Source organism: Rattus norvegicus, chromosome 8 (assembly GCF_021556685.1).
Source record: "Rattus norvegicus strain SHRSP/BbbUtx chromosome 8, alternate assembly SHRSP_T2T, whole genome shotgun sequence".
In the NCBI taxonomy this organism is placed as follows: domain Eukaryota; kingdom Metazoa; phylum Chordata; class Mammalia; order Rodentia; family Muridae; genus Rattus; species Rattus norvegicus.
In genome coordinates this window covers 120,797,061-120,815,141 of record NC_141541.1, presented here as the reverse complement: position 1 = coordinate 120,815,141, position 18,081 = coordinate 120,797,061, and positions in this window count along the sequence as shown.

The window sequence follows — 18,081 nt, the reverse complement described above, 5'->3', positions numbered from 1 at the left end:
GGTTCTGAAGGTGTGATCTAAGGAGACCATAGCATTAAAATGTCAAGGCTTAATGGAGCACACCAGTGCTGACGGATGCGAGTATTGTCTCTGAATATTTTTTAAAGTCTCATGTAAATAATATAACATTTTATTAACTTTTTGAGAAATTTATACATGCATACAATATATTTCAATTATTTTTACTCTTTACCCCTTTCTCCTAACTCCTACCAGATCCATTCCCACTTCCCCACCCCTCCCAATATCATATTTTATGATGGCCCAGAAGTCCAATTTGTGCTGAGCATACATTCCTGGGTATAGTTCCAGTTAATCTTGGTTGACTTATGCAGAGGCCCTGCCCTTGAAGAAGACTGCTTTCCCTCCGAGAAGCCACCAATTGTCAGTAGTGCTTCAATTAATGTTGGGGCTCCAGAGTCCCTTTGTACTCCATACTGGGGTGTTGGTTGGCTTGCTCTTGTGTAGGTCGTATGCAGGCAGCCCCAGCTGTCACGTATTAATGAATGTAGCTATCTGTCTCTTCCAGAAGATAATACTTTGTTCTGGTCCTCTTTGACCTCTGGCTCTTCAGAATGTCTAGTCCCCATTCTGCAATGTCCCTCAGCTTGTGTGTGTGTGTGTGTGTGTGTGTGTGTGATAGGTTATGTTTTGACAAGTTGTTAGTTACTGTATTAACGTCCATCCACTGCACAAAGCAATGTCTCTGATGAGGTCTGAGAGTGTCACTAATCTGTGAATAGATAGAGATGGGAATTTGGAGGGGACTTCTAGGGTTGCTTCTCTGTTAGTTCTACAGAGTTGAGTAACTATGACCAAGTGAGCCACAAGGCTATAGTAGTTACTAACCGGTTTTTCTTTTTGAAGAAAAGTATTTGTTGATCTCAATGATTTTCTGACTTTTCAACCCTCTATCTGCACACCATGTCTGTTTGAGTTCTCTCCATTTGTGGACTCTTTAATTTACTGTTACTGCCATCAGAGCAGTGCCCATTGTCCTCCACAATGAATATGGCCTCGGGGACCCATATTCAAGTATCTCTCCATCCCCACACTCTTCCCATCTTCCTTTAGCATTTTTCTTTTCTGTCTTCCCTTTTGTGCCCCTCACCCTGTGTCTGAAATTTGGCCTCTCTGTACACCCACGATCCTCCTGCCTCAACCTCTTGAGTGCTGGGATTATGGGCAGGCAACACCATGCTTGGCTCCCATTACCAATTTTTTTTTTTTTGTAAATAATGGGGAGTTACAGGTCAGTTAGTTGAGGCATGACAGACAAGACAGAAGTGTACAGGGAGAACACATCTTTTAGAAACGCAACTGTAGTAGTTAATATTTAAATCCTGATCTGGGGCTTCTTCCCTGCCCTAGACCATTTATGTTCCTGCATGAAAGACACACACAGCCTTTATATTTTTTATATTTTTGATACGCCTTAAGCAGCACAGAAGCTGGGCAGCGGCCCACCCTCCGTGCTGTTAGAATCTACCTTCCTATCCGTAACCGAGTTATTACCTACTATGTTTTGTCTGGGCTGCTCCTCAGGGCCACACTCATCAGGATGTATGTGCTCAGAATTCGACTTTTCAGGTCTGGAATGCACTTGCAATGCAAACATGAGGACCCTGGTTCAATTCCGGCCCCCTCATAAAAACCTGGGCACGGAAGCATGTGCCTGTGATCTCGGTGTTAGGGAGGCAGCTCCCAGGGCTCACGGGGGCTTGGGGCCAGCTGGTTTAGTCCAATTAGAGAACTCAAGGTTTAGAGAAAGACCTTGTCTCAAAAAACAAAATTGAGAGCAACTGAGGAACAGAGCAGACGTTGTCTTCTTCTGGCCTCTTTATGTATGGACCCTCACACACATGTGCCCATGTGCATACATCCACAAGCATGTATACGTATTTCTCTTTCATGGAAACCCCATGCATCCAGGTGTATTTTCTGACAAGGTAAGCGATGGGAAGACAAGAGGAGCAGAGTGGCTTCTGTGCTACACCAGTCACCAGGTTCAGCCCGGGACAGCAATTGCTGAGTCCTAAGGCAGTAGCTGTGATCTCCTCAGCTTTGCCTGAGTGCCTGGGGCCAGTGCCTCTGTCCAAAATACTATTTTCTTGTGTTCCTGTTGGACTCTGGGGGAGGAGAGTACATTTATACAGGGTAAATGTAATGTACAAAGAAAGTAAAACTCTACGGAGTTAATTAACCCACAATCCCAAGCTCTCTGTGTGGAGAAGTAATCCACGTACCTCAGTTCACCTGAGTTGCTTTCTAATTGCCTTCCCGTATCTTTAATTTCCTCATTTAATTGAAGCTGGAACCAATTTTTTAGGTGTTCCGGTAAAAACATATTGTCAGGGAGAGCTGAAAGGGATCATGGTGGTGAACCATACAGAATAGCTCCGGGAATGAAATTTGAGCAACCTTATGTTTTAAAAATGAGAGATAGACAGGACTTTGGGCCATCCAATTTCTAAGCAAGAGCAGGTAGAAAACACCTTTAATGCCTTCCTTAGCCTTGTCCCTCTGCCACATCCAGTACTCCCATCCTCTGGTATTCCCTGCAATGTGCTATACATCCTGGGCTTCTTAGACACCTCAGAAGATGCTGGAACTCCTTGGTTTCACTTTTGCTTTTCATTACAGCTCTCTGTTCCCCAAACCCTCATCTGCCTGGTGAATTTCATTCATTATTCAAAATGTGTACCGTGCGCGCTGACCACAGGAATCTTGTATTAGCTTGTTACTATCTCATGTTTCCACTATATACTTTCCATATTGTCTTGGGATTGCCATGTATCCATTTGTGTGTGTGTGTGTGTGTGTGTGTGTGTGTGTGTGTGTGTGTGCTCGTGTGCAGGCAACGGGTCAATGAGAGTAGCTTCCATAATTACTCTTCCCCTATTTTAAAAAATAGCAATCTATTTTTATTTCATGTGCATAAGTGTTTTGACTGAATGTATATTTGTGTACCACACATGTATAGTCCCTATGAAAGAAGATGTCTGATTACCTACAACTAGAGTTGTAGAGATTTGTTAACCACCATGTGCATGCTGGGAACTGAACCTGCAATGAGCCATGTCTCCAGTCCCTCTTCCTCTTCCTCGTTGAGACTGGGTTTCTCACTGAACTTTGTTGATTCACCTAGATTTGCTGGGCAATGAGCCCCAGAGATTCTTGGTCTCCTTCTCTTCAGTCCTGAGATTAAAGACATCATACTTAGCTTTTTCCATGGGTGCTGGGGATTGAACTCAGGTCCTCATACTTGTATGGCAAATGCCTTAATAGCTGAGCCATCTCCCCAACTTCAACATGTATTCATTTTTTAACAGTAGACTGTGATCTCTAAAGACAGGTGCAGAATTTGTTTCCCTTCAGTTTTCTGTCTAGACCCATTCCCTCCCGTGTTAGTATTTACCGATGACTTTTATTTTTGTAGGCAGACAGCACTGACACTCGATAAGAGGCCCCTTGTCATCTTGAATTTGTTCTAAAGAAGAATGCTGTTGGCATGTTTCTTTCTTACCCCACCTCAGATAGCCAGCAATTCCCACACATTCAGCATCAAAAACAAACTGGTTCTCCTGATGACTCCCTCCAGCAGACTGGGTTGCCCTTGAAGCTCTGTCTTTAACTTCAGCTGTGCAGACAACCAAGCGCAAAAAGGGGGAGGCATCGGGATGGACCGACTGGTGAGACGACTGGTGAGAATCTTTAAGGAGATACTTTATTTCTTCAATATATTTAAAGAAGCTACTGGAGATGAGCTGGTTGGAAATGACACACCTCCCTATGCTTGCGTGTCACTTGTGCAAACACAGCTGCTTACACACCCAGGGCAATGTCCTCTTGATTCATTCTGGCAACTGTTTTTCTTCCCCAGATTCATTCAGGCATCTGTGACAGAAAACTGCTGCAGATCAACGTAGCCCTGGGCCAGTGACCTTTGCTATGTGTCATCTGTCACCATGGCGGGAGCCAGCAGGTGTGCCAATGCAAATATAATCAGGTTAGAGAGAAAGGAGCAGAGTAGGGGGAGAATAGAGACCTATCAGGTGTATAGTTACGGAGGGGATTTGCCTTATGCTTTGGGACATTTGTAGACTTTTTTTTTGTATCATACACGTGGTGGTTTGCATGAGAATGTCCTCCACAGACTCATGTGCTTGAATGTTTCATCACCAGGGAGTGGAACTGAAAAAGATTAGAAGGATTAGGACTTGTGGCCCTGTTGGAGGAAGTGTGTTGTTGGGAGTGGGTCTGGAGGTATAAAAAGCCCATGTCAGGCTCAGTGTCTGTCCTTCTTTTGCCTGTTGTTTGTCTAAAGCTCTCAGCTACTCCTCCAGGACTATGCCTGTCTGCTCCCTACCATGACAATCAAGGACTAGCCCTCTAAAACTGTAAGCAAGCCCTCAGTTCAAAGTTTTCTTTTGTAAGAGTTGGCGTGGTCATGGAGTCTCTTCACAGCAAAAAACCAAAAAACCAAAAAACCAAAAACCAAAAACCAAAAAACCAAAACAAAACAAAAAACAAAACAAAACTAAAAACAAGCAAACAAACAAACAAACAAACAAACAAAACCACTGGCTAAAAACAATGTGTATGGAGCGAAAAATCCAGGAGTATCTGAAAAGCAGTGAACTGCCCTGTCTGCTCCACCAGTGGGCCAATCCCAATGTTCCTAACACCATTTGCATTCATTTGCTGCCACTGCCCTGGGATTCACCTGCTACTAGTGGGAGGGGAGCCATAAATAAGACAAACGTCAAAGATCGACTGTTGACCTTGTGAGGTCATGGTTGAATTTAGGTGTCCTAGGATTTATTTAATGCTTATAAAAGTGGTGTGTGTGTGTGTGTGTGTGTGTGTGTGTGTGTGTAAAAATTTAAAATATGAAATTAAATATAAAAATGAACATTTACATCTGAGGAAAGAAATCATTCATGTTCTCAACTTTGAAATTGCCAATGAAGACAACAAATACTTACATCCTAGACAGTGCAAATCCTGACTACTTGTTAACATTTGTTAACCAGCAGTTTTATCAATCAATTGTCAGGATATGTTTGTGTAGGTATATTTATAAGCTTAAACATTTATAACAATAACTCTCTAAAATTACATATTGTTTGATCTTAAAATTATATACTCTTATTGACATTGAATTGTCACCACAGTGCATTGTGGTCCAGAATCATGATGTAATCAAACAGTTCTCACACTTTACCCGTTGGCATCCTAATGAAGGTACATGGGGGCTTTGTCCCTGGAACTATTGTTTTTAATGTGACTTTGCTGCACTAGAGGTCATTGTGTGTGCCTTATTGTTTAGGGTCGTGGTCGTCATGGTTGTCACATGTGATATCTACAAAGAACCAAGGAAAACTGGGACTCACAAAGTAAAGAAGTTAATTTATTTATTTACGTGTGTGTGTGTGTGTGTGTGTATGCAAGTGTGTGTATGTGTGTATGCATGTGTGTGTGTATGCAAGTGTGTGTGTATGCAAGTGTGTGTATGTGTTTATGCATGTGTGTGTATGCAAGTGTGTGTGTGTGTGTATGCAAGTGTGTGTATGTGTGTATGCATGTGTGTGTATGCAAGTGTGTGTATGTGTTTATGCATGTGTGTGTGTGTATGCAAGTGTGTGTATGTGTGTATGCATGTGTGTGTGTATGCAAGTGTGTGTATGTGTGTATGCATGTGTGTGTATGCAAGTGTGTGTATGTGTGTATGCATGTGTGTGTGTATGCAAGTGTGTGTATGTGTGTATGCATGTGTGTGTGTATGCAAGTGTGTGTATGTGTTTATGCATGTGTGTGTGTGCAAGTGTGTGTATGTGTGTATGCATGTGTGTATGCAAGTGTGTGTATGTGTGTATGCATGTGTGTGTGTATGCAAGTGTGTGTATGTGTTTATGCATGTGTGTGTGTGTGTGTGTGTGTGTGTGTGTGTGTGTGTGTGTGTGTGTGTATGCATGCCACAGGGAACATGCTGAAGTCAGTGAACATCCTTGGGTATCTTTCTTTTATCTCGTTGGAGACAGGATCTCTCATTGTTTGCTTCTTACGTTTATCAGGCGAGCTTCTGGGGAATTCTTCTATCCTGCCTCCCATCTTGCCGTGGGAGTGCTGGGATTTTAGATGTGTGTAACTGGTGGCATGTGATTGGACCATAGGTCCTCGTGCACGTGTGACAAGTGCTCTACCCACTGAGCCATCTCCCCAGTACCACATTTATGATCTCTTCCAATGCGCTGTCAAATATTTTCCAGAGAGAAGTTTTACACGTACTTGGTGTTGATTAGAAGCCTTTTGTCTACAGATGCACATGTGTTTTGATAGGAAGACATCTCCCATGGTGCCTTTCTTCTGCCTGCATAGTTCCGGTGGCAAGAGCTTCATGACATCTTTGTGCTATGTTTGCTCTCAAGCCCCGTGTCAGGATGCTGACTGAGTCAGCACACTGAGTGGTGAAGGGATTCTTAGAAGTTATTTCTACCGTCTGACAGCAACACTGTCGGCACCGTGAGCTCCATCAATAAGCCTTTCTGAACCTGCACCGAACGTACACCTAGCCCAATCTCTTAGCTGGTCTAAAAATACACACGGCTCTTCCGGCGTCACCGTGCACAAAGGGGCAGAGGCAGCGGCTTAACCCACTGTACTTTAAAGATCTTTTTGATAATTCCATAAAAGTCTAGGTCCTTGTGAGCATACTCATGGAAGATTTGCAAGACCCGGGCTGAGGTGTACTAGTGTGGATCTTCCTAAATTCATATTCATCATTATCATTTGTTCATGCTTCCTGGCTTGAGCTCTACGTCTGCAGATTACCTCATTGGCTGCTCTCAGCTTTTAGAGGGTTTTCACTTACTCATGTTTCAAGCTTAAGGTCTCTCCTTTCATCTATCTGTGTACTTGACTGTCCTGCTTTTAAGTCTGTCCCTTTCTGAGGGGTCCCTGTGTATAGGCAGGCAGACAAGTGGATAGAGGCTTCAGGAAAAGTCCAGAGACAGCCTTTCCCTCCATTCCCCTTTCTCGGGTTGCTTTGGTTAACAAAGGGGATTTTAATTCTCTCTTCTCTGGTTTGACAGCCGGTTTTTGAAGGGGCCACAAAGTGCAGGGTTTGTCCCAGCTCACCTTGCTGACTTCACCCCTGAGGGTCACACACTCTGCAGTTGTCTTCTTCCTGACAGTGCCCCTGCTGAATAAGTCACTCCACCAAGCAAACAGCAAGAGAACCAGATGTTCCCATTCAATGGGAAGACTTAGCTTCTTTGAGTGATAACAGAAACTTTTTCCACTTGCTCGAGAATCTCCACATGAAAACTCGGAATTACCAATGGCTATTCCATCGTCTCCCTCATGCCATGGCTGCCCAAGATGTCCCTCCCATAGGGCCATCACCTCAGCCTGGAACCCCATCACCACTGGAAATTTTCTCATGTTCTTGGGTCCTGGGACTATTTTCTTATCTTAGTTCCTCTCAGGCTCAGCTTATCTCCCAGACTCAGAGATGATGAGGACAAGGAGTATTTATGCAACACTTAGAAATTGGGGATTGAGGGGGGCTTCTATAAAGTTAATCCTCTTTTCCTTAAGACCTACAGTCTCTTAAAAAAACTCCAATTCTTTATTGTTTGGGAATTTCATACATGCACATAATGTGCTTGGAGCAAACTCACTTCATTTGCTCTCCTCTGATTCCTCCCTCCATACCATGTGCCCCTCCCAACTTCATGTACTTTGTTTTTAAACCCACTGAGCTCATTTAGTGCTCCCACTGGGGGACCACATGGTGCTCCCACTGTGACATCGCATGGTGCTCCCACTGGAGGAACCACATGGTTCTTCCCCTGGGGGACCGTGTAGTGCTCCCACTAGGGGAACCACATGGTGCTCCCACTGGGGGAACCACATGGTGCTCCCACTGGGGCGCAGGTAGCTTCTCAGGGAACCATAAGCACTGAAGAAAGCTGGGGTGGTCTTCATGAGCCTTTCGCCCATCTCTGCTGGGATTTTGACTGAGCCGATGATGTACAGGTCTTGTGTACACAGTTAGAGCTGCTGTGAATTCACGCGTGCACCGTTAGGCCTGCCAACTTCTGTTCCACCTTGGATGTCGATTATCTCTAACTCTTACAGTCTTTATACCCCTCTTCCATAGGATCCCTGAGCCTTGTAGGAGGAAGGAGTACTATGAAGGAAGATTAAAATACTACTTCTTTTCAGGACAGCATCCTTGGGGGGAACCTTATAGCTGCATGTTTAGCTGGCACATAGCCCAATAGTAGAGTTCTTGCCTAGCTTGCACAAAGGTCTGAGTGTAACCCCCAATGCCACAACTATCAAACACACCAAGCTAACCAAATGAAAACTCTGCAGAGCAAACCTCTCCCCTCGGACAGCTGCTTGTTTAACAGATATCTTTTAGTGAATTTGATCTTTTAAAATATCTTTCTGGGAACTAAAAATTCTCCAAAGAAAGCTAAAACTTAGGAGAAAACAAGGTAAAATTTTTAGTGTGTGTGTGTGTGTGTGTGTGTGTGTGTGTGTGTATTCATGTGCCTCTGTGTGTCTATGTGTGTGCGATATGCCTGTTTATGACTCTCTGTGTGTATGCGTGTACCTGTGTATATATGTGTATGTGCATGTGTGTCTATGCATGTGACTGTTTGTGCATGTCTGTTTGTGTGCATGTGCTTCTGTGTGTGTATGCATGCATGTCTTTGTGTATGGAAATGCTTTTGTGTATGTGTTCAGAAAACAGAAGAGCATGCTTGGTATCCTGCTTTATCACTCGCCACCCATTTCCTTAAGACAGAGTCTCTAACTCAGTCTGGAGCTAGGCTGACAGCCAGGGGACCCAAGTGAGCCTCTTGTCTCTGCCCCACAGAACTAAGGCTACAGGTGCCTGTGCAACCACTGTGGCTCTAAAAACAAAACAAAACAAAACAAACAACAGCAGCAACAACCAAACATATGTATTGGGATGTGAACTCAGGTCCTGACACTTGGGCAACAGACGCCCCAATCCGCTGACCCATATCTGCAGCCTGAGAAAAATCATTTAGTCCTCACTCTTACTACCTGTCCACGGTCCATGGAACCACACATACGTTTGATATACAGGCAAAAATATATCACAGTGGCTTCTCATTCCTCATTCTTTGCTGCCTACCACGCCACTAATAATGCTGCTATTAAGCAGGTAGTGTGATATTTCACTTCTATTGCACCAAAAGGAGGGATATTAATTTTCATTTGGGCTGGATCTGAAATCTGCTATGCACACACTAACTGACATCTCGTTTTTCCTGATAATGATGTTGATATGTCTCTGGGATACCCATATGCTCTGCATTTGCTGTTTCAAACTTGTTCTTCATTAATTATAGCTATAGGAAAGCTGCCAAAAATTAAGTCCTGCGGAGGGTTTTTAAATTGAGCTCAGAGTGGAGTTTTGTGTTGGTGGAGAGGGATGTGGAGTTTCCATGACAAGAAGCATACGGAGAAGGATATGGGTACTTTCGGTCTGATTTCAGCTCTGCCAAGACTTCCTGTGACACCACTGTCATGTCACCCCGCATGCTGTCATGTCCCCTCCCCTCCCCATCCAGGTGTGTGGGTAGATTGGTGATGAGACCACACGCTGAGGTCCTCTGGGGAGAGTGCCTCTAGGCAAGTCTGTGGGCCATTTTCTTGATTGATGGTTGACATGGGAAAGCCCAGCCCACTGTGGCTATGCTGCCTCTGTGCAGATGGTCCTGGGTTGTTCACGAAAGCAGGCTAAGCAAGCTGTGAAGAGCAAGCCAGCAATCCACAGCTCTCTGCTTCAGTTCTCCACTCCAGGTTCCTGCCTTGAGTCCTTGACCTGACATTCCTTAGGGATGTTTAGTCACCTGGGGGTTGTAAGATAAAATACCCAGACTCTGGTGGCTTTTGGTCGTGGCATTTATCACAGCAGTAGAGAGAAAATTAGGATATCAAGGGAACCGAATGGGGAAGGGGCTTCCAGGTCTTTACCTGGAGAGCAGCGCTAGGAACTGAGCAGAATTATAACTCCAGGTGTAGCAGAGTTTAGTCTAACTGTATGGACAGCATTTGCTTTTGCAAAAATTACAAATTCCCCTCCAACATCTTCATTGCACAGATCTAAATTTCCAGCTTCTTCTTCTTTTTTTTTTCTACCTTAGATGAAGTCTTTGGGAAGTATAAATAAGAAAGAATTTAAGGGAAGGCTATAAAAAAAAGAAAACAATACATATATTTTCAAGGAGTCTGAATTTGACAAGTACGCTCTAAAGGTTCAAATATTTTTTACCTCTGTGGGGCCACACGCCATCTGTTTTACCTCTCCTCTCTCTCCTCTTCCTTCTCCTTCTTACCCTTCCCTTCACTGCCCTCCCCCATTTTCTTGTTTCTCCTATTTTCCTTTCTTCTCTTCCTCTCCTTGTCTTCCTTTATCTCTTTCCATTCTTCCTCTTCACGATCTTCTAAAATACAGTTTAAAAAAATCTTAGCTCCTGGACTGGTCGTGATTTGTTCCTTAGAGCACCTCCCGCCTTATCTTTATTTCTTCCCATAACATCTAGCCTTTTACCAGGGTGAGGCTTCTGGTCGCTGTCGAGGGGACAGGGGAGTGTGGAGAAGGTAATAAAGACCAAGCAAGTGGTCTGCATTTTGTAGAGCTGACTCCCTGTGACTGTCCTTCATTCTGAAGGAGCACCTTGCAAAATAGGAATTCGGGCCCTTTTAGATGTAAAAAGATGGACGTCTCTGTAGTTATAGTCACACCATGGGTGCTGACCCCGTCCTAGGAGGTCTTTGAGTCTCACTCTATTGAAATCCAAAGGCATCATGGGAGATACTGGAACGGAGTTCACGGAGATGCACGAGCAAATGGTTTCTCCGTGGTACAACCGCTGCAGAACACTGAAAGACCCAAGAGAAACTAAAAAGGACTGGAGCAGAGATCCAGCAGCAAGGTGCTTCAAGCAGGGTGGGTGGAGAGGAGCTGAGAGTCTTAGGAAGGATGCAGAGTGTTTGCAAATTTCTACCCGGAAAGCAACAGCAGAGCTTTTAAATACTGTGAAAAGTGTCCACCATGAAAGAGAAAGTTGTCTTTGGAAAGCTTATCTCTGCTTATAAAGTGTATAACAGTAAAAGAAAAAGAAAACTAGCAAGTGTGGGCGTGGCAAGGTGAGGAGGCATTGTGATTGGTCAGGCTAGGCAGAAGGGGTCAGTGGGGACCATGGGAATGGAGATGGGGGACAGAGATGGATTTGTGATATTTCTTTGGCGATAAGTTGTCTAGGACTTGGCCGTTGAGGAATGGATGGGATGATGAGATCAGGGAGTTGTCAGGATGAGTCTCCAGGTGGACAGGACAAGATCGAGGCTCACGTTCACTGCCGAGGGGCAATGTAAATACAGTAGCTGGGAGGGTGTGCAGGAAACGGAGGATATTAATGTCCGTCCCCGAAGAGAGAAGAGAATTGGGTAATGAGGCAGCAAGGGAGGGAAGGAGGTTTGAGATTATCTTTTGCCCTCAGAGTTTTGTACTAGTGCTCTCTTTTCCACGCTCTGATAACATAAATCCAACATTTAAAATGTGCGACTTTGTCTCATCCTCTGGTCCTTTCTTCTCCCTTTTCCTTTCTTGTGAGGTAGGTTCAGAGTGCTGGCTTCATAGTGAACAGCCCGGGCTCCCCTGAGTGGCAATGAGTCACAATCTCCAGGAGTCTCACTGTTTTACTTGAGAAGTGGATATAGTGGCAGGGATCAGCTCACAGGGCTGTGTCCTGGGTACTAAGCTGTTAATGCAAGCGAGCTGTGTATACAGGTATCTAAGTAGATAGCTTTGCTGCCCTCTCCCCGCACCTCTCTTCTGTTCTCTCTTTTCCTAATTCTATAAGCAGTTCTACCGGTACAATTGCCTAGTTTTATTTTCTCCTCAACCGTAGAGGGTTTACAACTCTCACAAGGATTCGTTTGATACCTCAGTAATGTTTCCCCCAGGGGCGAATCTTCCCAGTATTGTGGCATGGGTGTTTATGGCCTTGGTACACGATACAATGTAGCTAGGCGCTTCCTGTAGAGTAAGGATACTGTTATCTCTTGGAGCAGGGACACACATCATGCTGGTCAGAGGCTACCTTAGATATTATCTCTGAAGCCTTCCTTTGTTCAAGAACCAAGATATTGTAGCCCTTGGTGGGATCTGAATCTTCTGTGTTCTGGGTTCCATGTATTTACACAAATGAACCACACATGTTGTTCTAGCTTTAGATGTTTGGGGGCAGATCTCTTAAGGGTGCTATGCAAGTGATTTTGATGGTAATGACATGGGTGATGCAAAAAACCCTGTCAAGATAACAGTTTCAAAGGAACTCAACTGAGAGCCAGAGTCCTGCTAGCCAGGACTGTTAGTGAAGAGTTGCTACCTTGGTCGTTCTGCAGCTGCCCCATAGCTACTGGCCAGCCACCCTCCTCCCAGGGCCAGCATTATATTCTCTCCATGGAAAACACAGGAAGACAGAAAGGCAGACAGACAGACTGGGGTGCTCATGAACAAGCAAGAGCTCTGGGAAAGTTAGTAGGTGCAGCCTACCCTCCCACAGCCCCGGCTTCCGCCCCTTATCATATTGATTGGACGTAGCTGGAGTCCTCCGGTCTCCTGACACCTGCTTACTGTTGTTTATCTAGCGTTATCTAGGCTTCCTCTGCCTCCAAGGCAAATCTCATACTGCACGGATCAATAGGCTATGAGGATCTTAATTAAAGCCTCAGGATTAAATTGAAACCAGAAACTAAATTCCTCCGGTGTCTAGGAGGAGGAGGAGGAGTGCTCTTTCTCATGGAGATATTTTGATTATTCATTTTTATTTTATATAATGTAACTGATATTCCAAATTGGTATGTACTGATGGCGTGCTATCTGATATTTAATACATGTATGGAGATGTAGTTTCTAAAACAACCTGCAATCAGTTATAATTATCAACAGTCACCCTATGTAGTGGAACAGTACTTTTTACCGTAGTGCATATTGTCAATGTCAGCCTTTGCCAACTCTCCCTCCTATATGCCTCACCTCTCATAAACACCTATAGCATCATCTCTTTGAGAGTCTGCCTATGAATGAGGTCCTGTGGGACTAGACTTTTTTATACCTGATTTAGTTCACTTAACACGGTGACCTCCACTGTTGTTACAAAGCACCCCGAGTCTAATTAATGAATAAACCAGATTTGTATGTACAGTGAAATTCTTTTTGTAAGGTTACATGTATTTAGCATGTGTATGTGCATGCCTATAACATGGCACATACACATGAAGCTCAGAGGACAGCTTGCATGAGTCAGTTTTCTCCTCCTTTTGTAGTTGAGAGCAAACTCCAAGCATCAGCTTGCAAAATCCCGGATAGGAATAGAATCCTCCTGCTTGAAGGATCCCATAAGCCTTTGCATACTCCACAAAGATACTTCGGAACTTTGAAGGGACATTTGTCACCCCAATGGGTGTGATAAATCCACATCTTCACTGTAGGGGAAGTCCTGTATGTGTGGATTTCAGGTCCAGCTTCAAGTGAGTGAAGATGACACTCTAGGAACACTCCAGTGGACATGAGCAAGGGTTTTTATTTTATTAAATTAATTATCTTACTGTTTGTTTTGCTGTTGTTATTTACCTCAGCATCTCTTCACTCCCGTGATAGTCATGATGTCATTGTCCAGTCACAGTACTGAAACAACTTCAAGGCAAAACATTGGGCCACCAAGTGTCTAAGGCTAACTTATGGTGATGAAAGATGTGGGGGCAAGTAAGGAAGCATAAGACTGACTAACAGGAACCACAGCTAGGATGTGCTGTCAGTCATGGGACTTGCTGTCAGTCATGGAAACAGCTCTCAGTCATGCAAACTGCTGTCAGTCATGCAAACTGCTGTCAGTCATGCAAATTGCTATTGGAATGAAATCAGTGGTTATAAATATAACAAAAAGGGGAGGGTGAGGGGAAGGGGATGGGGAAGTTCTGAAGTTGGGAGAGGATGTTGCAGGGTTTTGGGGAGGAGCTGGAGGGGAAACAAGAATTGGATATGATCTATAAACATTGCATTCATGTTTGAAATTATGAAAGAATAAATAAAATGTAAAAGATTCTGTCTCCAACATTCATTAGCTCTAAGTACAGAATGAATTAGTTTCTATGCAACATTATTTGCCCATCTGTAAATTTTGATTTATGTAGGCAGCAAATAAGATTTGCATGTGAAAATATATAGCACAGTATCTGGAATAATTTTGCATTTTTATCATTTGATCTTTCTCTAGACCTTTCTCTTTCTGAGCCTGCTATTCCCAGGAGCTGTTGCTGTTATTGATGACATTGTCAGGGAGCAGAGGTCAGCCTCACAGGGCTGCCTAGGTCACTACAAAAGTATGTCCATTTCTTTCTAGCATTTTCCTACAGCGGTGATAGTCATTCTTTGAGGAAAAGTGTGGTCCATAGAGGGGAGGGAGAGGAAGAGAGAGAGAGAGAGAGAGAGAGAGAGAGAGAGAGAGAGAGAGAGAGAGAGAGAAAGGGGGAAGGAGGGGGAGAGGTAGAGAGAGAAAATGTACAAATAATAGAATGTTATTTCTATTAACCTGATGGAATTAGTGTCACTGGACCCCAGAGAGAGTGAAAGGAACATCAGAGGAGAAATGATGAAACCAAGAGACACATATCAAGAGACGAGAGACCTAGGGAATCAGAAATTGATGTTTAGGTGTCCAGAAGTCTTTTCTGTAGATATAATCCAACCATTCAATTTTGTGACCAGACTATGAGAGAAGAGAGAATCCAGAAATAGACTGTGGAACACATCTTAAATCTAGACCTCCCCATGAATCCATTTGGCAAATAAGATCACACTGAAAGATCTCTCTGTGGTGCACAGTGCCTGATTTATCATGTTAAAAACGCATAGTAAGACTCCAGGGAAAGGGAAGACAGAGGGCTCAGTGTGTACAGTGTTTGCTGAGCAAGCATGAGGGCCTGAGTGCAGATCTCTAGGGACAGCATTGGCACCTGTAATCCCAGCATTAGGGAGGCAGAGTCAGGAAGGTCCCTAGGGCTCTTCAACCTGTCAGCCTAGCTGAATAATCAACCTCCAGGATCAGTGGGAGATCCTGAATTAAAAAGTAAGGCTAAGAGGGGTTGGGGAAGAAGCCTGATGTTGACCTCTGAACTCCTCATCTGTATACACATATACACAAGCTGCCTCACAAAGAATCTCTAATCTCTACACTACACACACACACACACACACACACACACACACACACACACACACACACACAATTTGGGAACAAGTACAGAATGTCTTATAAGTTTTACATCTATGGCGGTATCAAGTCCTGCATGAGAAAAATTGACTGTAGACTCTTAGAGAATCTAAAGCATGTGGGAACATGCATAATCTCATTTTCTGTCACTTTGCATAACACTGCTCTTACCTTCCCTCCCGGGGAGAAACTTTCACTCTAAGCCTTGTCTTTGGTAGGAGTGAGGTTGTCCTGGAGGCTGACACCTGACTTTGCATGGCGACTGTGCAGAGGGACCACTTTCACTCTGAGGTAGATACTGTTGCCATGGGCACACACTGAGTGCTTCTGAGGCGTGGACAAGCACAATAGCATGAACATCAAGCAGAGATGCTGACTCCTGCGCTGTAGCGTTAGCAGTCACCTATTAACCACGTGACTTTTTGAATGTCACTTCATTGGTTTTGACTTTCGTGTTCCTTAACTGCAGATATATAATGATAAATCTGTTTTTTATTGCCCCAGCATGGTGTAAAGATGAAAAAAAAACCAAAAGGAATTGGCTACAAAAGAAATTTCTTTATAGGTTACAAAGTCCTATATAAAATTAAAGGATTTAAGCAAGAAACACGTTTATGCACATCAATAATTAAAAACTTCTAATCATTAAACATAGAAGTGGCTCTATTTTCCTTAAAGTCTGTAATTCAGGGACAGGACTTCATTGACATTTACTCAATCCCACAGTCTGGTTGTATTTGGTAGAACAATTGAGCTTACATTTGGGAGGAACCAAGGATGACATCTCTTGGAACAGAAATTTACATCTAGGCTGCCTTCAGCTGTATGCATACACACCATGTCCCCAGAGCTTCAGATCTGCCATGATTCCTTAGTGGGCCTGGGGCATCCGGGGTTGAGTTGAGAACTCTAGGCACCCTCAGAGCCAAGGCTTCCCACCACTCTGATAAAGACCAAGTAGATGGACACAAAGACAGCACACCTTACCTTGCTCTGTTTCACCTTCATCATTGGTTTGGTCCATCTGGTCTTGGCTCACCGGGGCTCCAGTTTAATGAAGCTTTAAATAAACATAGGCCTGGGGGAAATAAAGGAACCACATGCTAGAAGAATGCATTGAGGTATGACTTCATTTGTTGTCTTCCAAATGAAATGAGAGAGTGGTGCTTCCTCCTGTTCAGGAAAAGTGTGAAACCCAGTTAGGGTAGGATAGAAGGACTTAGTCTGTGTTCATGGTATTCAGTGGACAATGTATATTTTTTAATGTATGAGTGTATTCTGTGCATGTGTTTATATATGTTCAAGTAGCTGAGTATGCATGTATGTGTGTGTGTGTATGTATATATGTATGTAGTGTGTACATGGAGGCTCAATGTTGACGTCATGAGTCTTCTTCAGTTGCTCTCAATCTTACTCGTTTAGGCTGGACTCTCAGTTCACTCAGAGCCTGCCAGGAAGGCAGTTGGCTCACCAGCTTGCTCTGAGGATAGTTTGTCTCTACCTCTACAACACTGGAGTTACAGGTGGGTCACTATACTCACCCAGCCTTTATGTGGATTCTGGGGATTTGAACTTCGGTTTTCCTGCTTGGCTAGTAAATGCGCTAACCACTGGGCAATCTGCCCAGTCTGACAATGAAAGCTTGCCATGCACCCTTGGATGTTGCCTTCCTCCTCTATGCACGGAGACGTCACATATAAAATAATAGAAACCCCAGAGTTCCCTGGTGCTCATAAGACAGACTCCTTGCCTCAGAATGACTCATCAGAAATATTTCTTTATCTCTTACAATTCTGAAGAGGGTGTGAGACATGGCAATTTTGGAGGTAAATTCTATGAGCTTTAGGGGTTATGAATGGTGTAGCGCCAGGGGAAGTGTTAAATAGCTTCATGTTCAACATCATCCTTGCTCAAAACAGGCTTGTCTGACTTCTCGAATAGAGTCTCTGAGGTAGGGAGGGCAGTGTAGTCTAGGAAGAGTTCGAGACGTTACTGTGGCACAAGGACTATGGCCAAGGCCTCTGGACAGCCTCAGGGCCTTGTGAAGTGTTTGACACTCAGGTTCCTCACTCAGTTTCAGAAGACCCTTGGGGCTCAGCCTACTGCCTGTGAAGAGGAACAGGCAGACTGGGAATTGATTTGAATGCAATGAACCTTCTGTCTCATCTGGCACTTTCAGAAGAATTTGCAAAGTCAATAGGTAATGGAGGCTTTAATTAAAAATGAAAGGGGGGGGAATGAAAGCTCGACCACGGCATCCTAAAGGAAAGATGACCTCAGGGATCAGAGATAATATTGCCAGCATCGCACAGCATAGGAAGAGCCGCTTCTATTGAATTCAAGTAATTTAAGCAGTGGGCAGTTGGGAGTAGAGCTCACTTACATGCACATTAGTCCCACCTCACCCTTCCTTTTTTCATATCGGGAAGAAGATTGTTAAGACCTGACCAGGTGCATAAGGTACATAGTCCTATGGGACCCCTCACTTGTATCCTGATGGGACTGTGAGAGGCACAGCATAGCATACCCTAAGCTGGATGCAATCTGAAATGATCTAACATGGAGTACTCACGTGGTCAACAATAGTAAATTTGTTATACAATGCTTAGATCTATTTCTGAAGTAAAAGATGACCCAACATTGATTCTTGGCATTTACTCTTTCATTCACTGACCTATCTCTTGGACATAAATTTTCACTAATGCTAGAAAGCAATCTACTGTGAAATATAGGAGGTGGCTAGGGGGGA